A 25464-nucleotide genomic window follows, 5' to 3' on the forward strand; every position below is an offset into this window, starting at 1 on the left:
CAGGGGGTCTTCCCCACCCAGGCATCAGACCCCGTCTCTTGCATCTCCTGCATTAGCAGGTAGGTTCTTTGCCACCCACTTCCATATAAAATAAAAGGCTTCACTCAGCTTCATATGAACCCTGACCACCTTTTCAGTCTTTTCTTCTCACCTTCAACCTTCTGTCCTTTTAACCCTCAACTGTACAGCATTCTAGCCATTCTTACAATGAATCCTGATATTTTCCAAAACCTAGTCTTTCTGCTGTCAGTAAAAATATTCAAAGACTTTGAAAAGGGGAAAAGAATTACTGAGTAACTTGTCCAGTTACCCCTTTGGAGTTATCTTCCCTTCTCATTATCTTTGAGATATTTGACAGTTCCATTAATTGTTGACCACTGATAGTAACACCCATGCTTCTGTTTCACATAAATGCAGGTTAGCCCAGTGGAGATGCATTCCACTACTGCCCTATGGATATTGACTAATTTTGTATCTATGTGTAAATCATTTTCGCATTCCTAATAACCAATATGTGTGTGTCTTGAATTCTTTTTTGAGCCATCAGTAACATCTTCCTTATTCCTTCACTAATTAGTGAGTTAAATGAAATGTTAGATACATACTAATATTTACTTTACATTTGTATGAGTCATGATTTTACCTGTTAAAAAATATCTTTTAACAAAATAATTGGCCCCTTCTTTCTAAATGGTTCCATCCTTTATTCCTTTTGAAAACTGTGGCTAACCTGTAAATATTAAGCTGAAATGTTGGATTTGCTCTCCTTCAAAACCACTTACAACTTAACTGGGCAAAATTGAACACCCCATCCATTGGACTTCTCTGTGCCTAATACATAATCTCATGATAAGAATTGCAAGATTCCATTGCTCATTTTGTCACCTTTTTTTTCTTTCTACTTGATTCTAGCCTTTGATTATAGGAAAACTTTCTTATTCATTGTTGTAAATGTAGCACACAGCTTTCTGCCAGGAACACATTGAGATTTTATTACATACTGTAATAAAAAAGGGAGAAAATGACACAAAACAAATGTATATTGTAAAGGATTATTAAAATGTTAACACTCTTGGAACCACTACTCAGGTGAAAAAATCATATTTTTGCCAGCTACCTGGAAGCCGCATCCATGTGACTGACCATGATTACAAGTTCTCTGTCTCCCCATGAGTAACTATTACCCTGAATTTCATACTGATCACTTCATTTTTTAGTTTTATAACCCAGCACACTTTGATATTTATCTTTTCCCTTTTTAAGCTTAATATGAGTTTTAAGTCTCTTTACTACGTCCCTCATCAATCCTCTTCTTCCCTTAAAATTTAACTATTGAAAAACTAGGATGCAGTTTCTCCCATCATCTGGACTTTGATGACTGCGCATTCATGGTGCAGTGCAAACAACAAGGTCCTCTGCTTCTGAATGATACTTGCAAGTATGATGAATACTTCAGGAATTAAAGGTATAACTATCAATATCTATGGTCAAAGCTACACACATTATAATTGTATGATAAATTACCTACTATATCCAAGGACTTGCCAAAATGAGAATTTAGAGTTTTATATGCTGACTGGAGTTATTTTTATTTCCCTTTCATATTGCAATGTATTTTAATTTTTATGTCATTGTTAAATATAAAGCTTAATTCAATAAATTCAAAAGGATTAAAGAACTTGCCTTTATAAATTAATATAATCAAAGCTGTGGATGAATGCAACCCATAATTAAGAGAATCAAGAATGACTTGTTCACTGTCAGCATATAACTGGCAGAGTTGAAACTGGGATATGGTTTTTATAACTCTCAGACCTTCCTCAGGCTCATCTGTAAGTGGGTAAAAGCTTTGGGCTGGGAAAATGCTCTGCTCACATCCTATGTATAGCATCCCTCTCTTTGGTTGTGACTTGACAAGGTTCCTTTTCCTCTCCCACAAAAGCTTTAACCTTCAAGTGAATAAAAGCTACCATTAGTCTGCCTCTCTTCCAGGCTCTAGTCCCAGGACAATTCTCTGCTTTATTATCTTGCAGTTCAATGATGTCCTTCCCCAGCTGCTGTCCTGTAAAGTCTTCTTTTCTAATGCTTAATTGCTAGTTTTGCTAAGACTCAAATAATATATTGAAGTTTTAAAATTTGGTCAGAAGTTTACTTTTTTAGTAAGCTGTTTAATTTGGAAGGATTATAGATTCATAGAAATGTTACAAAAATAATAAGGGAGTTGCCATATATTCTTCCCTTATTTCCTGCCACTATTAACATCTTACATAATCCTGGTGCATTTGTCAAAGCTAATAACACAAGTGTTAATTTTGGTGAATTCCCAGAATTTGAGTGGAGGCTAGTGTGAGGGCAAAAAGTTCCTGGGAACTGCAGACTTAGGGGGACACTACATTTTATAGGCTTTCCTTCCAGTAACCCCAGTACATTTTTATGGTAAAGTCCGAGAAAATTCCCCTCTTGTCAGTAACCATTATCCATCATAATCAATGCCTTCTCCATATCAAAGACCTATTTTCTGGTAGAAAAGATTTTGCCAAATCTATTCTTAAACTTTATCCAGATGAAGGAACAAAACTCACTTCAGCCTTCCTAGCTCACTTGAGGGGTGGAAAAACATAGATGTCTAAGAGCAAGGCTTTAAGGAAGTATATTTGGTAATGATGCAGCCAGGGAAAGGTGTAGGGGCCTGAATGCAAAGAACACTGGAAAAACACTTGTGAAGGTCCAACCTCCAGGCACATCAAATGATTGAGACTTAATTAGATCATAGAATGTCCCCTCCTCCACTTACCACCACACCAACACAGCTCCCCGCTTGGGTAGAATAAAAGTGCACTGTAACTGAATGCATGTAAGAATTAAAGATTTTAAAATGTAAAAAATAAAAAACTAAAAAAAAAAAAAACAAAAAAAAAAACAAAAAAAAAAACAAAAGAACCAAAATACAGGCTCTATGAACAGGGATACTTAGGGAAGTCTGAAGTCAAGGGAGGAGATCAAAACAAAGACTTTGTGAAAACTTCAATTAGAATATCCTATTGTCTCCTTATATGAGAAGTTGCATGTGACTTTCTCCTATAGAGAAGAAAAGCTTTTGGTTGGCAGGGACCACATTGCACCATCTTGGCATGTTCTGCATTGGTAACGAATAGGTTGTCAGCAAGGTTTTTAGAGTGAAGAATTGGGTAAACAAGACAAGCATGTGTTCACATTATGGGAATATATATGGGACTGACAATAAATCCAGAGACTTAAAATCTTGATTTTTGATATATTTTTTATTGAAAATATCAACTCACAAAAGTTGGTATTTCTCCTAATTCACATGGTTTCCATTTTCTATAGATGAGTGGCTAAATCAGGGAGGCCAGTAATGATTAAGTATATATTATAGTTGTAGGCATCTCTGTTGGAAATTTCCACATAATTTTGTTTTTACTTTTATGAACATTTCATGCTGAGTCCTGGAGCATTCTACTGTTTTTGTAATGAAATTTCCTCCCAACTCCACATGGTCCATATTCACTCATACCACTCTTTCTTTCTTTGCGTTTCTTACTTTTACTGAATAGGAATGCAGCATTTACAAAAAAAAAAAAAAAAAAAAAAGACACAAATGGTGCAGCCACCCAAGAACCAAGATGGTAGCTTCTTCAGTAAGCTGCATTGCAAACCTCAATATAAATTCCCCCTAATTGAAAAAGCCAGATTCCAGTTCTTTTATCAAAAGGTGCTGGCAGCTGTTGTCAGGAGCCTTCAGATAGAGATCCCCTACCCCACTGCCAGCACAAGAGAGAGAGGAAAGACGGGAAAAAACTTTTAGAAACTGCAGAGAAAACGCCATGTTCCTCCTGTTGAGTGGGGTTGTGCACTGCGGGTGTCTGAAAAGGAACTGGGTAGAGTGGGGGAGGGATGTTTTCTGGTCAACTTGACAAATCCCGTAGCACGTATGAGTTTTTTCCCCTCAAGATTCTTTCTACGCCTTTTCTTCTCTTCATATAATCTTCCTCTGACTGAGAGCTTTGTGTTCCGTCAATACTATGTGGTCCTATTTCGGAAGCTGCGGTATCTTGGGGTGGGGGCGGGCAGCGGGCTGTGAGCGAGTTGGGTGGTCACAGTGAGAACTCCTGGGGCTGCTCCGTCCAGATTCACGCTGGGCATACAGCAGTATTTCTTCCACATCGCCATTAGAAACAGAAACCGAGTCTGGAACACAGAGGCGTCCCCACTATTGCCGAAGTGTAATTCCACTCAAAAGCCACACAGACTCTCCTCATGCAGCACGGTAGGTCTCATTCTGAGACATGGAGCCCAGGAATCGCGTTCAGCGTCTGGGTCGACGTGGGGTCAGTGTACGTCCGGGTCGACGTCGGGGTCAGTGGATGCTCTGTGGCGGAGGCTGGAGACCCGAGTCAGCGCACAAATGCTCTTTTTCGAGAGGTAGGGACAACCACTGTTTGGGTAATGTGTTTACAGTTCCTCTGTGGTCTTGACTGAACAAACTGATGTTTATCAGTGAATTACCTCTTCCAGATAAATATCTCCTCATTTTTAGGAAATGTGTGAAAGAAATGACCTTCGAGAAACAGCCTTAATGAACGCCTTCTTTGGTCATAGTTTTGCTGTGCTCGTTGAACCTGGCAGCATTGATACCCGTATTTCCTGAGCATTGGTCAAAAAAGGTGGTTGGCTTGATTTATTTTGTTAAATACTAGAATATAGATACTGAAATGAGGTATGTGTAGTGCTGGTCGAAAAGTTGAAGACAACTCATAAACAACAAAATACCTTTGTATGTGGGACGGTGGTGGGAGTGATAAAGAGAGAGAAAAATACTGTCTTCAGAAACCCAGCTTAACACATTATTGACCAGAGACGTATTAGTATGTCTTTTGTTACCCAAACATTATTGACTAGAGACATTTCAATATTACCTACATAACAAATCACTGGCCACAGCTGTTTGTGGAAAAATCCCTGCGTCAATAATTAGTTAAGATATTGCTTATTGGATTCCTAATGAAAGCAGAAGACCCTCAAATTCTTGCTGACTAGGTTTTATCCTTAGGACAGAAATAAAACTCCGTATAACACGTAAACTATGTATCTTATATTTTAAACCACTTTTTCATAATGTGTTTCAGTATGGTTCACATGAAGTTCATAATCATGATTTAAATATCAAAATGTAACATTTTCCTTCCAACTTTGTCCAAGTTCAAGAAACTGAGAGAAATTGTATTTCAAGTGACTTTAGTGTTTGGCTCACTGGAAGGTTAAGTTTTTGAGCATGGATGGTACATCAGCCTTTTTTTTTTTATGACTGGATAAAATATTCTCTCAGGCTCTCTGATGCTCTGGGCACTTTTTCTGTGAGCATCAGGCAAACTTAGGTTCTTAAGCAACTTGTTTGCCTTGAGGCTGAGAAAGATGTGCTCTTGACAGAAGACAGGGAGGAAGTGCCCTGGTTTTGAGCACATAAACTAGACTCCTGGTTTATTATCAGTCTCTTAAGTTTGATTGTAGAAGTCCATCTTTTAGAGCCCAATTGACTGGGACTGTACTGTCAGACTTGGGCTCCTGACAAAATGGCTATCAGACCTGGGATTGAAGTTACCCTGTCATCTTGAGAGGCTCTGTCAGAATCACCCTCTCACCTCCCTCTGAGCTGGCTTCTTCTTTTTTTTTTTAAAAAAAAGGGGGGGTTCTTTTGTGTTTTTTCTTTGTTGGTTAATCCATTGAGAGACACATTCAAATATAGATCAACTGACTGGCCGTTTCTAACCTTGAGTCTGTGGATTTTTTTTTTTTTTAATCTTAAAAATTGTTGGAGCATAGTTGATTTCCAATTTTGTGTTCATTTCAGGTGTACAGCAAAACGGATCAGTTACATATCCACTCTTTTTTTAGGTTCTTTCTCCATTTGTCCATTAGGGAGTATTGGATAGAGTTCCGTGTGCTATACATTGCATTCTTACAAGTTATCTATTTTATGTATGCTGCTGGTGCTAACGGAGAAGGCCATGGCACCCCATTCCAATACTCTTGCAGAGATTCTTTCTACGCCTTTCTTAGCAGCAGCTGCTGCTAAGTCGCTTCAGTCGTGTCCGACTCTGTGCGACCCCATAGACGGCAGCTCACCAGGCTCCCTGTCCCTGGGATTCTCCAGGCAAGAACACTGAAGTGGGTTGCCATTTCCTCCTCCAATGCGTGAAAGTGAAAAGTGAAAGTGAAGTCGCTCAGTCGTGTCGGACTCTTCAAGACCCCATGGTCTGCAGCCTACCAGGCTCCTCCACCCATGGGGTTTTCCAGACAAGAGTACTGGAGTGGGTTGCCATTGTCTTCTCCGCTATTTCATGTGTAGCAATGTGTATATGTTAGTCCCAGTCTTCCAGTTTATACCTTCACTGTTTATACCCTGGTAACCATAAGTTTGTTTTCTATATCCATGGCTGGAGCTTTTTAATAGCAGAATTATAGTTGCTTAGAGCTTACACAGCCTTTTCCAGAATAAATTGTTCATTTCCTTTCTAACTTTATTCCACCCTCCCAGGAATTTCTTCACCCACAGAGTCCCAGATCTCCTATGGGTTACTCACACTTGCCCATGAATCATGTGGTCTCATTAGTTGCTCTGCCCACCTCTGCAGAGTCATCAGAGTGATGAGCAAAGTAGACACCCTGTAGTCCCTAAGTGGCCTGTATTGAGCCCTCTTGGTCCGGTGCTTTGCTCACCACTGTTTGTCAGCTCGATGTGCCAGTCGAGATTTCTGACTCATTCCTAATGGCACAAATGTTCTTTTCTGAGGAAAAGCAGGAATCCCTTCCCACTATACTATGTTTAGCTCCACAGCAAAAGTCATTTTGCTTCAGCAGTTATATTGGGAAAGGGTTAACCTAATTCATTGTTATTGCACTTGAATTCTTTTTGTGTTCATGAAAATTTACATATTTGCCAGGTGCATATGCCTCAGCAAACTCAGTTTCCTGTTGATTCTGTACCAAATTACCACAGACTAAGCAGCTTAAATCAACACAAATTTATTATCTTATGGTTCTGGAGGTTGGAAGTCCAAGATGTGTCTCACTGGGCTAAAATTAGTCAACAGGGTCATGTTCCTTTCTGGAAGCTCTAGGAGTAAATTCATTTTCCTGCTTTTTCCAGCTCCAAGAAGCTGCTCATGACCTCCTCCAAAGCCTGCAATGTCTGGTTGAGTTTTTCTCCCATGGCATCACTGTGTTGTCGCTAAGTTGTGTCTGACTCTTTGTGGCTCTATGGACTGCAGCATTCCAGGCTTTCTTGTTCTTCACTACCCACACTGAATCTTGCTCATGTTGATGTCCATTGAGTCAGTGATGCTATCTAACCATCTCATCCTCTGCCACCCTCTTGTTTTGGCATCACTTTAACGCTGATGTTTCTGTTTCCCTCTTCCATGTTTAAGGGAGCTGGTGATTACATTGGTTCCACCTGGATAATCCATATTACTCTCCCTATTTTAAGTCAGTTGCTTTGTAATTTTAATTCTTTCTGCTATAATTCCTCTTTGCTGTGTATAATATATCCACAAGTTCTGGAGAACAGGGCCTGGATATCTTTGAAAGGCCATTATTCTGCTAACCGTACATATATTCATTACAACTAAAGACCAGGAAACAGAATAAGGGTAAAATTCAATCATTCTGATAGTTGAGAGTTTGGTTTGATGACAATATTTAATTTTAAAGATAAATGTTATTTGAGTCCACATATATTTAATTGTTCAAATAGTTTTCTTCTGTGGTCTAACTGATACCTAAATTTTAGAGTTTAGGTCTCTAATAAAAATGTAAATGTGGGAAGGAAAATTCTTTGGACTCCACAATCCATTCATGTCTTTCACCTTCTCACTTTTGGTAAAAAGGTGGTTCTTTCAATATAATGATATTCTGTTTTCTAAGTGCCAGTCAAAGTGAATGATAAATACTGTGAAATTGGAATATAAATACTTTTTCCCATTAGTAGCAAACCTTCCAACATTTTTCAAGTATTTTGAACACAAAGTTTTTTTTTTTTTTTCCTTATGATATCAGTATAATTTTACACTGAGGCAGTTGGGATACTTTCAGCAGTTGTGGATTGAGAAATACTATAACAAAGTCTATTATGGTTTTACTAATGCTTTAAGATAAGTATGCACATTATTCATTATGACACACATATTTTACTGACAATGGAACATATATGTGTATGATACTCTATGTATTTATTTTATATATACTGTTCATGCATGTGTACTAAGTTGCTTCACTTGTATCTGACACTTTGTGACCCTGTGGACTCTAGCCCACCAGGCTCCCCATCCACGGGATTCTCCAGGCAAGAATACTGGAGTGGGTTGCCACACCCTCCTCCAGAGGATCTTCCTGACCCAGATATTGAACTTGTGGCTTGTATGTCTCCTGCATTGGCAGGCTGGTTCTTCACCACTAGTGCCACCTGGGAAGCCCAAAGTGTTAGTCACTCAATTGTATCTGAATCTTTGTGACCCCATGGATTGTAGCCCACCAGGCTCCTCTGTCCATGGAATTCTCTAGGCCAGAATACTGGCATGGGTAGATGTGCCTTTCTCCAGGGATCTTTCTGACCCAGGTAATCTGCATTTCAGGCAGATTCTTTACCGTCTGAGCCACCAGGGAAGCCCCATACACTGTTCACAGGCCCCTTATAATAACTCTGCAATTCAGAAATCTGGTTAAACCCAGATGGCAAGCTGCTTACTAAAAGTCAAAAACCTCTCAAATCTGTCTTTTTAGTCTTCATCAACAGCAAAAATTTTAATTCAGGTATTTTAGAGTACTGCAGAAAACAGTTGCTTCACTTTTGACAATTAAAAAAAAAATTAAGGACCTGGAATCTACAAAGAAAAAGTGTTGGAAATTCTGAAATACAAATGTGTAAATAAATTGATTTTTGATCCCTATCTCTAGTAGTTGCCCAGTATAAAACATGTAATTTAAAATCATTTAATTTACAGAATTAAGATATGCTTATTAAATACTACGTGATAATTTAACCCACAGTCTCTCAGAACAAATTTTAAAAACTCTTGAGCCAGATGCATATACAAATTTTACTTCTGATTTAAGACTTTAAGAAGCAGGATGCTTATTTATGATAAACCCCAGTTCCATACAAGTGAAGAATATCTTGTAGGCTTTCTAGTAATATTAAACTCTCTACCTAAAACCTGAAGTACATTGTTTCACTGTGTGGTTGTCTATGCTTGAGAGATCACTGTGTTTTATGGAATGATAATTGGAAAAAACTTTTAGAAAGATAAAAAGAAAACATTTGATGAGATACATAAATACTATGTACTAGAATATTTATTAGAAAAAATAAGTAAAAATTTTAAACAATTAAAAAATTTCCTATTGGCTTATTGAGAATTATTAAAACAGAATAATGTGGAAAATAAATAATGTACCTAAAATAATTGCTTAAATGAGATTATGGAAAATTTAGCTTAGTAAATTGAAAAAGTCAATTTAAAATTATATAGTTTGGCTAAAAAAAATCTTTTCACCTTGTCTCATTCATTTTACTAGATAATGTTTTTAGAAGCTTTATCTCTCAGTTAACATTTGGTTAAGGACTCCTAAATTTTTAAATAGTTCCTCAGGTTTACTTAGATGATGTATTTAAACTTGTTATTAATGGAATATATGTTTGATGTTTACTGCAAGCTTTTCTGTTCAGATGAGTGTGGTATAAATTTACTCTAAAATAACTCTTGATCCAGATTTAAGATTATCAGGAGCCCAGCAATGCAGAAATGACATTAACAATTTATAATTCCATGATAGTTAAAATTTTCTCAAATCTGATGGGGAGAAGGGATTATATGCCAGTAAAATAAGTAAAAGACATTGGCATATTTCCATTGCTAAGGGCTAAGGACACAGAACATTTACAGGTTAAATGGGGCATAAATTTTAGTTTATGTGCCCATTATAGCCACTGTTGACAGGAAGCAGGATGCACACAGTGTGAAACATGACTTGCAGAGTCACTTGAGGCTGGTTCTCTGAAATTTACTGAGTCCACTGCCATTAACAGCCTGTGTAAGTAGGAGCCTGCACAAAGTATTTTGGTTTTATTTACATAGCTAAACAGTGTATTAAGAACTGATCATTTATCATTCAAGTTTTATAAATAACCATTGAATCTTTTATTGAGTATTAGTATATAAAAAATGGTGATACCTAGCCTGAACATATTATTTTTCCATGAGGTATTAAATAAATTTGTAAGGTAAATTTCTGGAACATAAGGAAATCTACATTGGTAAGTTAGAAATTATATGGTATTTAGGAATGCTGTGATGGGAATATTTTATTGCTGTTGCTTTTGTAAATGTTACTGTTTTAGAGAGACTTAAGTTCTTCCTTTGAAAGCTAGATGTAGACAAGAGCATGGATTAGTTTAGATTATATATCAAGGTCTCTAGCAAAATAACACATCATATTTTCTAGTGATTAGATGTGACTGATATTTAATTCTAAAGAAGCAATGATGGATAGTTGAAAAGAACATAGTATAGTTTTAATTCATCCTGGGCTCACGTGTTGTGAGCTATGTTACCTTCAGGTCGCTTTGCCTTGCTCTGCTTCAGTTTGCTCATTTTATAAACGATGATAATAGTAGCATGTACTTCAAGAGGTTGTCTTGAGGATTAAATGGGTTTAATATGCATAAAGCACTTAAAACATGGCCTGACATCTTCTAAGTGTTTTTGAAAAAGGTGTTTACATATTTATTATCATACACCGGGCACTGCGCTGGAGTCTGGAAGAGGAGTGCGGTCTGGGTCCTGTTCTCTGAGAGCTCACACTGCAGTGTGGGAGGAGGGGCTACCCAGATCACCTCCGTGCCATGTGTTCAGCTTCTGTGTGAGATCCATGCCAGTTGCTATGCAGAAACTTGACTGTGGGTTTCTCAAATAGAATATCTGAGCTGCTTCTTGAAACTAAGAAATTGTCCAAGCGAAGGAGCTGGGGAAGGGCATTTCATTTAGAAAATAGCTTGAAAGCAGACACAAAAGGGTGGGATAACATTATGCAGGGAACGTTTAGTAATCCTATTTCAGAAAGCTTAAACACATGGCCTATCTACACCTATGGATGTCCCTCATTCCCTCTGCTGCTGCTTTGGTTTATTCAAAGGAAATCAAATGTTTTTATATTGGTCATAGGCCCTACAGACCAGCACAGTACTTTCCACTTATCTTAAGTTAAGCACACCTGGGAAGAAGGATGTGGGAATAGGTATTTTACTTGAGAAATGATCCCAGGAAGCACAAATGAAAAAGTACTGAAAAAGAAACAGAAAGAAAGAAGTGCAGATGAGCTGTGTGTTAATAAGTGGGTTTCTATTTTGGGAATTGAGGGCTCAATCCTATCAGTGATCCTCTGAAAAGACATGGAGAACATATTTCTGAATCATTCCAGGGGAAAATGGAGAGATGGGTGTTTATTTATCAGCTTTCACCCCTGCACATACACCATTAGTTGAAGGTTTTATTTTGAAGCCTTTAGTCAGCAAGCTCTTGTGGGGCTGGAATTAGCTCTCATGAAGAGGAGAGAAATGCGGTATTTAGAGTAGAATGGTATCAGCACACCAAGTACTGTCTTCTGCAGCTGCAGGTGAGTTCAGGGGGAGACTTACGAGTTAGGAAGGAGGGACCAGCTGAGGAAACACAGTCAGGTGAGCTGTCAGCCCTCTGAAGACTTGATTCTGTGGCCCCTGATAAGAAGAATGAGGCAGAGGCTGACTGGAGACTTGCGATAAAGGTGAAGTAGGGAGAGGAGACATCATTGAGCATCTCACAGACCATGTAATACTGGCAGTTTATCTTTTATTATTAAGTTCTTTAAAATGGTTTTCATAGAATGTGAAGTATTTGAATTTGCATTTTGGGTTGTTGTCTTAGATTGTAAACATTATCCTTAACTGGAAAATAACATAAATGTATCTGATTTGTTGAACATGGTTTAAAATGTGTCTTGCTCACAAGTGGAGATCTGGGATTTAGCAAAAAAAAAAAAAAAAAGATTCTGTGTTATAATTTAATTCAAACTAATTAAATTATAAAACTATTAAATTATTTGAACATGTTTTAAGTTGGTAAAAAAGTAAGTAAATTGCAGTATTTTTTATAGTATAGAGTAAAATGTATGTATTTCTACACATTTACAGAATTCTATCAGTCTCTCTCATGATGTCACATATTGGGTCAGAATGTAAAATGGACTACCATATTAAAGAATGTTAGGCATAGTAACTGATGAATGCAAGCAGCTGACCTTTTAAATTTTATTATGACCATATGCCATTTTATGTATTTTTTCCAGCTTTATTGAAATATAATTGACATGTTGTATAAGTGTAAGATGTACAACATGTTGATTAAATAAGAGTGGAGCTATCACTTCAAGATATTGATTTCATTTTCTTTGGCTCTGTACCTAGAAGTGGGATTACTAGATCATAACCATGTGCTATTTTAGATACAAGTTTTAGGATCAAAGAGTTGTATAATATTCATGCTAGGTGTATTCCTATTTGTCCCCACTCAGTGGGCATACTCAAAGAGGTGAATGATAGAGCTTTAAGTGCTTATTTCTGCATAGTATAGCATCAGTTACAGAGTTTAATATTGACTTATGTTAACAACTTTGTAGAACTAATGAATAATTGCATTCACAGTGATTATTAAACAAAAGAATAATTTGCAGACTATGATCAAGTTACTTTAATTCACTTTCAAATTTCTACTGATAATCCCTTTTACATTATATTGTGACTTTCATGAAAGTTCTAATATTGCTTTGTGATCTTAAATGCAAATCCTTTGACAGAGATCACTCTATCTATATTTCCCATCAGCAGTTTTTAACATGTACATTAACCACATTGAATAATTTTGTAAGATGGAGTTAATTTACCTGGCGAGTTCACACATAAATCCAGTAGAATAAGGCTAAATTGACCACATTGGTGGTATAGTGTGAGCATAGCTGCCTTGCAAGCAGTTGACTTGGATTCAACTCCCACCCAATGCAGCAGGCCAACTTTTGGGCTTCCCTGGTGTCTGAGCTGGTAAAGAATCTGCCTGTAATGTGGGAGACCTGGGTCCAATCTCTGGGTTGGGAAGATCCCCTGGAGAAGGGAACAACTACCTGCTCCAGTATTCTGACCTGGACAATTTCATGAGCTACAGTCCATGGGGTCGCAAAGAGTCAGACACGACTAAATGACGTTCACTTTCACAATATATTTAGCTCTATCAGAATGGATATATATTTGATTATGATAAGTTTAATGTGTAAAGTAGCAGCTCTTGAATTCCTAGAAAAAATGTTAGTCCACTTAAATGTGCATGTGTAGTGTGTGTACACGTCTTGTTTTTGGAGTATTTGTTAATATGTGTATCTACAGAGAGATACACAGAGATACTTAGCCAAAGATACTTCACTTTTCGGCTATTTCTTACAGTTTAAAAAACCCTAACTAGGTACTATTTTCGCTGATTAATTGTTGAGAGCCAACTAAATGTTATACTTTGTCCAGGAAAGATGTACATTTTCAAAATTCCCATAATATGGAGGAAGAAGCTGCTGAGTCTGCCAATCCAGAGACACTCCACATCGCTGAAATGTAGACTGGAGAACTGCCAGAATGTCAGGACCCAGGTAGCTTAGCATGGTCCCTGATGTTGTTTTTATGGGAAGGAAAAGAAACTTCCTTATAAAGATTCTTCTTTCAGCAATCTCAGGGCAATTAGCTGCACAGGCAAAGTTCAAGTGTAGTTCCTTTATGTATATAAAATAAGGTAAAGGCCTTTGTTATACAAACAGCACATGGATGCAAGCATAGATTGCAGTGGCAGTGTGTTGTGGACAAAAAATAAAAGGAATCTCACTGAGCTGTAGTGTTTCCCAGGCATGTGATTTATCATCTGCACTGTCCTATCCTAATGACAAACAAAAGCTTCTAAGCTACCTTAAATTGTTCACGTAATTATTTTAAACAATACAACTGCTTGTCTTTTCTTTGTCATTGTTGGACAAGTTAAAACTTAATATGGAGTGGAATTTTTCTGTAATATATTCCTTAGTACCTACGTGCTTAGATTCAAAGATGCTAACTACTGCACAGCCTACGATTCTATTCCGCTCCATTTTCTCTGATTCATTCAAGGTTTCTTAATTATTTTTGTAAGAGGCTTTACTGGTTTTAGTCTGATGTAAGTAATTTGTACTTTTAGTGGGAAGTTGGGAATCTTATGAATATTTCACTTTCTGTAATCTGTGTCTACTTTCACTCAGATCAGTATTTACTGAGCTTGGTCTGCTCTGTTCATCTTCCTATAGTAAAACCATCCCTACTCTTCAGAGAAGTCCTTTTATTCATTAAATGTTCAAGATACATCTCACCTATCTACTAATTGATTATATGAAATATGCTCAATATATGCACCTGAATCTATATATTGATTTTCTATAATTCCTGAACCCCAGGATTACCTTTTACTTAGAGCAGGATGCCACCATGTTACTTTCTGTCCAGTCCATCTGGATGCGCAGAGGGGAGTCCCTAGGATGGTTGGAAAAGGAAAACAGGGACTCTTGTAGAATATACACACACCATGTTAACACTAAATGATAGACAGTATTGATTGTGGCAAGACGCATTTACCTTGTAGTTGTTATATATTGAGGTTGCAAAGGGAAGAGATCATCTTTGTTCCTTCCTCTCCCACCTGGAATTTTTAAAGCTGTTTGTACCCTTCCAGAGGGAGCTTCCTAGGTGGCTAAGCGGTAAAGAATCCACCTGCCAATGCAGGAGCAAGAGATGCAGGTTCAATCCCAGAGTCGGGGAGATCCCCTGGAAGAGGAAATGGCAACCCACTCCAGTATTCTTGCCTAGAAGTCTCATGGACAGAGGAGTCTGGTGAGCTACAGTCCACAGGGTCACAAAGAGTCAGACGCAACTGAGAATGCATACATGCACCCTTCCAGAACATAATGGGACAAACTGACCTAGGCTTGAGACGAGAAACAGACCAAGTTAGATTCTGGGGGAAGGCTAGAGGAGTTAAGAGGCTTAGGGTATCCTGAAGAAAGTGGAGAATTGAAAGAGTGAGACACATACTCGGTTCTCTTTTGCATCAATTGAAAAGACAGATTAAAAAAAAAATTGATAGGCGAACATTTATACATGTGGCATATGTGTATATTATGTTATTAAAAATAGAGATAAAGGAGACATTGCATTTGTACATCAATGGTATGCCAGTCATTTGCATATACTTTCCCATTTACTCCTCAAATAAATTTGAAAGAAAGGCACTACGGTCAGCTCCAGTTTGCAGATGAGCAGTGGGCTGAGAGAGGTTATGTAACTATCCTGTACAGGCTCCCCACTAAAGTGGTGAGAATTCCCACACCAGTCTCTCCAGCTCAATTAATTGCTTGAATTCAAACTCTTAGTAAGAATTTTTTTGGTAGATAAACTTAAAGTTATTAAAATTTTCTTATGTTGTAAAAGTGTTATTTTCCTAAAGGCAATAATTTTAATTTTCTTCCTTTTCCCCAAATCCCACTCCATTCAGATCTATTTCATTTGTATCAATGAAATTGCCAATATGCTTTTGCTAGTCTAGCATGTTTAAATGCAAGTTAAATGACTTGGAATTAAAAGATATTCATGAACATTTCCTGAGGTATTTTAAAATTGCATAAACTCTCAGTTCTTTATGGATTTGTGAGAAGGTATCATATTCACCAAGCTGTGCTGTTTTTGGAAAACAAAAATCTCTTCCCTCTCACCTTCTTCTCACATTTAAAAAAAAAGAAAAGGCAGATCTCTTTAAAGACTACCATTGTCAGCTTATGTCCTGTCTTTACAAACTTCTATGGAAGGTGCTGAAGAAAGCAAGAATGATACTTGTATAAATCCTATGTTTAATAATCAAGTGTATTTGCTTTTTAGCACTCTCACAGAAGCCAAGGGCTGCCTCTAATTGCCATCTTCTGATGGTTACAGATCCTGACAGGGAAAGTCATGTTCAAATATGCATCCAATTCAAGAAATTCTACTTATTTCCAGATTTTGTTATTTAAACCCTTCATAAGAGTTTTTAATAGCAGAAATTAAAACAGAGTTAATCAAGACAAAGCTAATTCAAAACAAAGTTAATCGTAAATGTGTGCACAGCTTTGATACTTGGCTGTATAAAAATTTTAAGCAATAATATTTACTTTCCTAGACAACCGAACTTAGTCTTTTTCAAACTAAACTTCCTAATCACTTTCAAACTTATACTCACTTTAGTCAATACTCAAATAAATATTTGGCTCTGTTTTAACATGTTGCTGCTGCTGCTGCTGCTGCTGCTGCTGCTGCTGCTGCTGCTGCTGCTGCTGCTGCTGCTGCTATGTCACTTCAGTCGTGTCTGACTCTGTGTGACCCCCATAGAGGGCAGCCCACCAGGCTCCCCCGTCCCTGGGATTTTCCCCCATCCCTGGGATTTTCCCTCATCCCAGGCAGGAATACTGGAGTGGGGTGCCATTGCCTTCTCCAGTGCATGAAAGTGAAAAGTGAAAGTGAAGCTGCTCAGTCGTGTCTGACTCTTAGCGACCCCATGGACTGCAGCCTGCCAGGCTCCTCTGTCCATGGGATTTTCCAGGCAAGAGTACTGGAGTGGGGTGCCATTACCTTCTCCATGTAACATGTCGTTATATGACACCAGTGACTTGGTCTTTTCGGATTGATAGTGTGACTTTTTCCATCTTAGAACAGTGAAGATTCCAATTTATAGCATACTGTAAGCAAGATCAGCTACAAAATTAGTGGAGCCCAGTACAAAATAAAATTAAGTGCTTTGTGTTGAAAAATGATGAAGAATTTTAAGATAGCAACATCAGAGCATTAAGCCAAGTGTGGGGACTTTCTCAGCACTGGACCCCATATGACTACATAAGTCACACACCCAGGGAACCAGTCTTGGCTATAAAATTTCATATACTTATTGCCTTGCTCCTTCTGGTAATAGTCTAGATTCCAGGTACCCTGTAAATAGGCATATTGAAAAAGTGGTAGATATACTACTGCTGCCTCCAAGTAAAGATTAAGTAGATACTCCTTTTTTATTTTGAGAATGTCTATGAAACATACCTCACAGTCAGTAAACTCTCAGAACTGGTAGTAGGAAGAACTAAAACACTATGATCTATCAAACTTATTTTGAGATTTAAGACTTTAAAGAAATGACTAGATGCTGAATGCCTTCATGAAAATGTCTACTTTTTGTCATTATACTAATAAATCTTTCTGGGATTCTCTTCAAAATGAATATCTCATTTTCTTATAGCTCAGACTGGCCACACAGATATTCTTTTCTATCAGAGTGTACCTGATGCATGCATTGAAGTTTATTAGTCTTTATCTTGAATTGTCCCTTTTATCTGCTGTGTCCCAGTGTGTATTTTTCACGTGAATGAATCATATGAATAGATGATTTGAATTATTTATTCCAAACTAGTGGTTCTTGGTATGTTGATTACTTCTTATTACATAATTAATGTATTTAGTCTAAAGTAAAACAGAAAATTTGGACATGAAAAATGAATAAATTATCCATATTTTTCCTACTTTGAGTTATCAGGTTTTACTATCGGAATATGTTCCATGTTTTTCTCTATCATTTAATAAGGAAAGTATAAAATATGTATTTCTATAAATGTTTTCTATTAACAATGAACCAGAGACATCTTTTTAGGCCAATAAATATAGTTTTATATCATTTTTGATATTTGTATTATAGTCTGTTATCTAATTGTAGTGGAATTTATATACCTTACCTCTTCTGCTGGAGAGTAGGGACTGTGATCCTTTTCCAAGCCTTTCTCTCAGTCTTTCTGATCAGGCTGCCATTATATCTTATCTTACAGATCTAGCAGGGCCTTTTAAACTACCTTTTAGTTTGTAAGAAAGTCATTGCATTGTTTTTAACTTCATTTTCTTTTTGAATATAATAGTATTTCTCCCTCTTGTCTCAACTGTGACTTATTGCTGCCTCTCAAGTCCTGTTCTTCATCACTGACCCTGTGGGCAATTTCCAACCTAGTGTATACTGATTTCATGAAGGATGCCTTGATACTTAAGGGGTCATGTTGCTGCATATAATAATAGTATTTTTATGAAAATCTAAATACACAATCATTTCTTATTTAGTGTTATCTATTCTTTCATGCTCTAGGCCATCAGTAGCTGTCATTACATACATCCCTAGTGCTGCTCACTGTGGACTTTCATATAGATTGTCAGTTAACATTGCTGCATGCTATGAGGAGAATTTGCTCCATGCTTTCAGGTTTGGACTTTCTACTTGAAACCACCGTTTCCTGTTTTGTCCACAGTTTCTGAACTTGTCCACTTCATCTATCACAACCATCAGTCACAAAAGTCTCTCTTTGTGGCTCCAAGTCAGCTGCTCTGAATGATCTCTCTGCAAAGTTTTCAGTAACCCCTGTTGTGATTTGTATGTATGCTATGTGGTCTGTATTTCATGGTATTCCACCCCAGCTACTCTCATTATTTGATGAAAAATCTAACCTCAGTGTTATTTTTAAATGGCAGATGATTGCCTTTCAATTTTCTGTCATTTTGAGGTATTTCGCAGGTCTGTGCAAAATGAATTTTGTGAATGCAGCATAAACTATACTCTGCAAAATACACTCTCAAATTTGATGAAACTACAGCAGAAATTGTCATGTAATAAGTAAAAAAACTTACGTTGATAAAGATATTTTTCTTTAGTAAATATCTTCCATGTAATGCTTAAAATATTTTTTAATACTAGGAAAAATTTTGTCCTTTTTTATGAAATTTTGCTATAATATATCAAAAAAGAGTGCCTCCCACTTCCTTATCTCTTTGATCCAAATCATTTCACTAGTAATTCATTAAACAACTTTCCAGCAGGGCTTTTTTTCTATAGATATATTGTTAAACTATACAATAATGTATCTGTTTGATAAGTATTTATTCAGTGTCCATTTTTAAGGCACAGTTCTCCATCCTTGGTATATGTCAGTGAAAAAAATGACAGACCGAAAAATCCCTCCTTATGTTAAAAGAGAGAATGGGAAGCAAACAGAAATAATTTTAGAGAATGAAGACTGTCAAGGAGGGTAATCAGGGAGATAGGGCAATCTCAAACAGGCACGAATGCATTTCTTAAAAAGTGATATTTAAGCTGAGAAGAAAGGAGTCGTGCACATGTCCAGATAAAAGCACCCAAGCAGAGGGAACAGTGAGAGTAAAGGCCCAGTGAGCATGGCAGATCATTAGCTGAGACTCAGGTACAAGGAGGAAGTGATGTGACATTGTAACAGTAAGTTAAAAAAAAAAAAAGCTTAAGAAATAAACTCATGCTGTGAATCGAGATAGAGATGTGGATGACAGGATGAGGTCAAGTAGAAAATGCAGATCTTTGGGGTTGATAAGGCTAAAAATTGAGAAACCAGGATATTGGGCAGATCATCTTCATGGGAATTATATTCTGTAAGAATGCTGACAAGGCAGTGGTGGAGATATGTATCCGAATTACATCTGACTGCTAAACCAGAGATCCCAAGGTTTCCACTTATATCTCATAGCAGAACATTTTCATACTGCTGCGCTGCAGAACGAAAGTGTTTTTGTGCTAAGAAGGAAGGAGAGTAGTGTTCAGGAGGCTATGGTAAGTCCTTGTCTGATTGTCTTTACTATTAAATATGAACCTTCTAAGAGTGCTTTAGCCTTTATCTTTAGGCTAAAGAAAAAAAAAATAAAGTACTGGTTTGTGTCATGATACAGTTTTCTCTGTTCTTCAGAGTTAGTGACTAAATGTGGTAATTGACACAACACCTGTTTGATAAACAGATGAATCAATGAGAAATAATTAGACAATTGCTTATCAACCATTGAAAACATTTCTCCTTCAAGCTTCCAGTACTCTGCTGCTGCTGCTAAGTCGCTTCAGTCCTGTCTGACTCTGTGCGACCCCAGAGACAGCAGCCCACCAGGCTCCCACGTCCTGGGATTCTCCAGGCAAGAACACTGGAGTGGGTTGCCATTTCCTTCTCCAATGCATGAAAGTGAAAAGTGAAAGTGAAGTCGCTCAGCTGTGTCCGACTCCTAGCGACCCCATGAACTGCAGCCGACCAGGCTCCTCCATCCATGGGATTTGCCAGGCAAGAGTACTGGAGTGGGGTGCCATTGCCTTCTTTGGTACTCTAGTAGTTCATATTACAGTGTTTCTGCAGTCCACATACACAGAAGATAGCTTGGTGCAGTGGACAGAGCACAGACAGACAGGGTTAAATGCTAGCTCTATTATTAACTTGCTGTAGGACCAAAGGCAAGTTCTTTGACCTCAGAGAGGTTGACTTTCCTTTCCTTCCATATTCCAGATCCATGCTTTACACTCAAACTAGTAAGTAAAATCAATAAACCTAAAATATTGCTTTCTCACATCACTGGTTTTGAAGCTGTGTAGAGCTATCTCAAATATTTGTTTCCTTCTAGATAGTGATTTCTACACATCTTTCTAGCTGTTGGCTATGTGGGGGCCAACAATTGGATGACTTAGTATTCTCAGAAATATGATAGTATTGCAGTTCACAGCCTCCTGTGGTTCAACAGCGTCATAAGGCTAGTTCTAGTCAGTGGGTTATCAGAAGTCAGCTGTGGGCTAGGCATTGAGTGTCAGGATAAGATGCTTAGGTAGATATTCTTATCTTCTTAGGTAGAAATCTAAGATGACTCTCAAAATTCTTCCCTAGTGTACCTTCCACATATAATCCTCTCTCCCTTGAAATGGACAAATCTGTCAACAAGATGGGATATCATTCCTGAGATTAGGTTACATTATATGCCAAAGTTGAAAGATTTTTGCAGATACAATTAATGTCCCTAATCAGTTGATTTTGAATTACTCAAATTATTCTGCATGACTTGATTTAATCATTTGATCCCTTAAAAGAGAAATTCTGCTGACCTACTGAAGTGAATTGCCATATTGTCTGTAAAAGAGGCATGTGGCAAAGGACTGTGTTGTGCTTAGGGTGTGAGATCAGACTCTGGCTAGTAGTCACCAATTGCAAGGAGACCTCTGTCATACATCCACAAGGTGATGAATTCAGCTGACAACCATGTAATTTTGGAAGAGTACCTTGAGTTCTGTCAGAAATATAGGCCAGGTAACACTGTGATTACCATTTTGTGATACCTCAAGCAAGAGATCAAGCTAGATTGTACCCAGACCCTGTTCTACAAAAACAATGAGATAATAAATGGTGGTGTTTAAGTGATGTTTTACATCACTGAGTTTGTGGTAATATTTTTTTAAAAGCAGTAGAAAACCAGTATATAAGGAAAGATACAAAAGCAGCAATATTTTAAGAAGTTTCTTTGGCAAACTAGTTTCTTGCATGAAGATTATGTGTAGAGTACTCTTGCCAAATCACCATGTACTTATAAGCAGTCAAAAACTGAAACTCTTGTTTTCTTCAAGTGTTGAGATTTAGGAGTTCACTTCTCTTTTGTCTTTTCTTTTTCTTCATCCATAGCCTACACTAGCCTATCCTCATTGATACAAATTTGGCACCAGAAAGCAAATGCAATAATAAGCAAACACCATATTTTATACTGCTTTAAAAAGTTTTTTTTTTTTTTTTTTTTTTAGGAATTAACTATTATTAGAGACTAGAGGGAGAGTCATCTATGTTATGTAGTGGAGAAACACATGAAGAAATTGTCAAATGTCATCATTTGTAACACAAATAATGTATATTCTGACCTTGTAACTTTTAGGAAAGTGGGGAATAGAATGCTAATAATGTATGTTGGTTACTGTTGGCTACATGTGGAAAATGCAAAGAGGAGGAAATGGATTCAGAAATAATTGGCCTGCTTATAAGCAGAAATGAAAAGGTCTAGAGAGAGTGCAAAAATATGAGAAATTGTACAATTGGAAAAATTATTTTCTTCTCAATCCTGACCAGTAGAATATAATTTGGGGAAATTTCACGAACAACAAAGATTGGTTAAAATTCATCCATGCAGCAAGAATGCCGTCAAGGGTGTGGCCATTGTTAAAACTTCTTGAGGGGTTAAGGTTACAGGATAACAGAAGAGAGAAGGTATCTTTGGAGACAGAGCTGATGATCAAAGAGATCAGAGACCAACATTTCCCGAGCGTGAAACAGGGCCTAATTGAGAGACATCTACCACAACCAGTGTAAGGTCTTCTTGTAGTTGAAATGCCCATGGAATTTCAGAATTGCCAAGGACCAATGTAATCTGTCCACTTTCCCTTCTTCCCATTTGTCAGTGGGGGTGCTTATTTTGATTGTCCTGTGTTTGTTTGTTCAAGCACTGCAGATTTTTTTGGAGGTTGAGCACACAATTTTCTGATATATCTGTGAATCAAGGGAGGATCCTGTCTAGACCCACTGTAGTGTCTACTACTCATCACTTAGAAATGGTGGGGTGGACTTTGAAGTTTGGGTCTTGATTTTATGAAATTTTGGAGTTACTTCATTTCGGGACTGGGGGAGATGTCTGTTGACCTCCTTTAAAAGAAGTAAATGAACCAGGTAGCTGACCAGAGAGTATTCTGTCTAGTATTAATTATATTCACCAAATATTTCTGATTCTCTGCATTCCAGGCTTATAGTAGTGGAATATATATTTACTGACACTCACAGTGTTGTTGCATGCCTGTGTGCTAATTCACTTCAGTCGTGTCCAGCTCTTTGCAACACTATGAACTGTAGCCCACCAGACTCCTCTGTGTCCATGGGATTTTCTAGGCAAACATACTAGACTGGGTTGCCATGCTCTCCTCCAAAGGATCTTTCTGACCCAGGGGTTGAACCCTCGTTTCTTATGTCTTCTGAATTGGCAGGCATGTTCTTTACCACTAGAGTCACCTGGGAAGCCCAGGTCAGTGTTGTTGGATGCAGTCAAATAACTGGTTGTGGCCAACAAGCTATGGACCAGTGAGCTATAACCTTACCTATACTGAATAATGCAAAAAAGGAAGCCTTTGTTACTTGTTAAATACATACATCTTATGGGGAAAGATTCAGGGGATCCGCCCGTTAGAGTCCTTCAAAATTCAGAATGGAATTTTGCTATTTGATTTTAAATTTGTTTTCACAAAAAAATTATTTTCATCCTCTTAAAAAGTTCTACAGTGAAATGCCTCTTAAATATTATTACATTTAAATGAAGGGGAAGTTGTAGTGCTGGAATTAACATAGAAACCATGTTGATGTAAGTGATTCTATTTATAATGTTAAGAAAGATTAGCTTAAATATTGCATTTTAACTGCAATGTAAGTTGAAGTGCTGAAAGTTAAAATTACATGTTTTGAATGAATTTACCTATGAATTAAATCTACTACTCATAGGAAATGTTTCAACAATTTATAAAAAAATCACATGACTATTCATTGTAAGTTTACTTCTAAAAACTTTAATTGTGCCAGCACTTTTACGATGATATTGATTGTGACGAAGAACCAACACAACATCATTTTCTTTGTCACCAGAGAAAAACCTATGTTGGTTTCATCAAGAAGGTCCAAGGCAAAAATAATTTTTAGAAACTTTATATAAAGGAAAGATGATATTTGAGTTGAAATAAAGTATTTTGCAAAAATAATATCTTCCCCAGTTAAATTCTTACAAAAATCATTTTGATGATTTGATTTTCAAGGTATAGCATCTTTTAAAGCTGTAACATTTATTGTAATATAATTGCATGATATATTGTATCAGTATATACTATATTAATGCATCATATATAGTATATATACTATATATTATATACATAGTATATTAATATAGTATATTGACTATTATAATTAACATTATAATAAATGTTTTAACAATATAGTATTAATGTAATGCCTATTTTATTGCAACTTAGAGATAATATGGTTCTCTAAATACAGGGCTTTATTTGCAAGGCCTGTCATTTTAGTTTCTGCTTAGTGACCTTGAGAGATTAATGTAACCTCTTTTTCTTCTTTAAGCATTTGTAAATGGGATAATAGCTTACTGAGTTTTAAAAATTAAAATGAGTTTTACCTAAGTATGTAAGTAACATTTGTTTTAAAATTAAAAAGAAGAACCAGTTAAGTAGATGTTGCATTAGTTCAAAAAGTACATTTACAGTAGAGAATAACTGCTTTTACAAGTGTTGCAGAACCAGATGAAGAAATAAATGAAAATGACAGAAACAGAAGCAAATCCACTAAAATCAGAGGCACACATTCTGAACTCTTAACCATACCAACAGACAAGAACAGGTAAAAACACCAAGACTATTTCTTAGAAACCTTTGGAAAGGAGAGATTAAGAGGATTAAAAGTAAAATCCCCTACCACTTTCTAGTGAATGGGGAATATGGGTGGGGGTAAGAGAATGGAAATGATAAGGGAAAAAATGAAACAAGGAAAGGGCAAGGACAAGGGTGCCATTGAACAGGAGGTAAAGAAGGTGCCTAGACAAATAATTTTGGAGCTCTTTTAAGGGGATTTATTGTGAGTACTCATGCTGCCAGGTCATGGTGGAGAGGTCTGACAGAACGTGGTCCACTGAAGAAGGGAATGGCAAGACACTTCAGTATTCTTGCCTTGAGAACCCCATGAACAGTATGAAACGGCCATATGATAGGATACCAAAAGAGGAACTCCCCAGGTCATTAGGTGCCCACTATGCTACTGGAGATCAATGGAGAAATAGCTCCAGAAAGAAGTGAAGTCAGTGGTGATAATAACAAATATGACTTTAAAAAACTGTTTCATGAAATTGGTTAATATGAAGAAGAGATGCATAACTCACACAGCTAATCTTTTTCTAATGAATAATGTTTGTTTTACAAATCATGTAGGGATAAAGTATCTATTTCTAAATGTGAGATTCAACAAGAGATTTTATAATAAAAAGTATAATAAGTTCACTAATAGTTTCAAATTATACATTGAAACTAAGTTGTTAAGAAACTGTCAGTATAAAGTTTTGGTATAATATCATAGATTATTCACACTTACCTAAAGGAGTTTTAACACACTCTTCCTTTTTCCAACTATGTATCTATGGGAGGTGAGATTTTTTTTTTGGATATTTCAGGCACAGTAGAAAGGTTTGTGATTATCACTGGAGAGTGTTAGGATTACAACAAACTATCCAGCCTTGACCAAGAGCAATTTAGCAGTTACTCATGGAGATTACTCAGCAAGCAGGTGAATTCCTGCATACTACATTTCCTTAAGGTGAAAACTGACATGAGCACCTTGCATAACTCTGTGTTCTTGTCTTCATGTAGTTTTGGGCCCCCATAACCATATGTGAGA

The 25464-nt window shown here is 37.0% G+C and overlaps 1 long non-coding RNA gene and 1 pseudogene across 1 annotated transcript in view; one reads left to right on the forward strand and one right to left on the reverse strand.

The window, feature by feature from the left end:
- Window positions 1–3726: 3726 nt before the first annotated feature.
- On the reverse strand, window positions 3727–4299 carry LOC138416291 (BCL2/adenovirus E1B 19 kDa protein-interacting protein 3 pseudogene; annotated as a pseudogene).
- Window positions 4300–10026: 5727 nt separating this feature from the next.
- Window positions 10027–25464, forward strand: part of LOC138415985 (uncharacterized) — a 150591-nt gene continuing 135153 nt past the window's right edge. The window contains exon 1 of the long non-coding RNA XR_011247469.1: window positions 10027–10110. This is a non-coding gene — a long non-coding RNA (uncharacterized lncRNA). The remainder of the gene's footprint in view (window positions 10111–25464) is intronic.

This window comes from Ovis canadensis, chromosome 12, assembly GCF_042477335.2.
Source record: "Ovis canadensis isolate MfBH-ARS-UI-01 breed Bighorn chromosome 12, ARS-UI_OviCan_v2, whole genome shotgun sequence".
Lineage (NCBI taxonomy): Eukaryota > Metazoa > Chordata > Mammalia > Artiodactyla > Bovidae > Ovis > Ovis canadensis.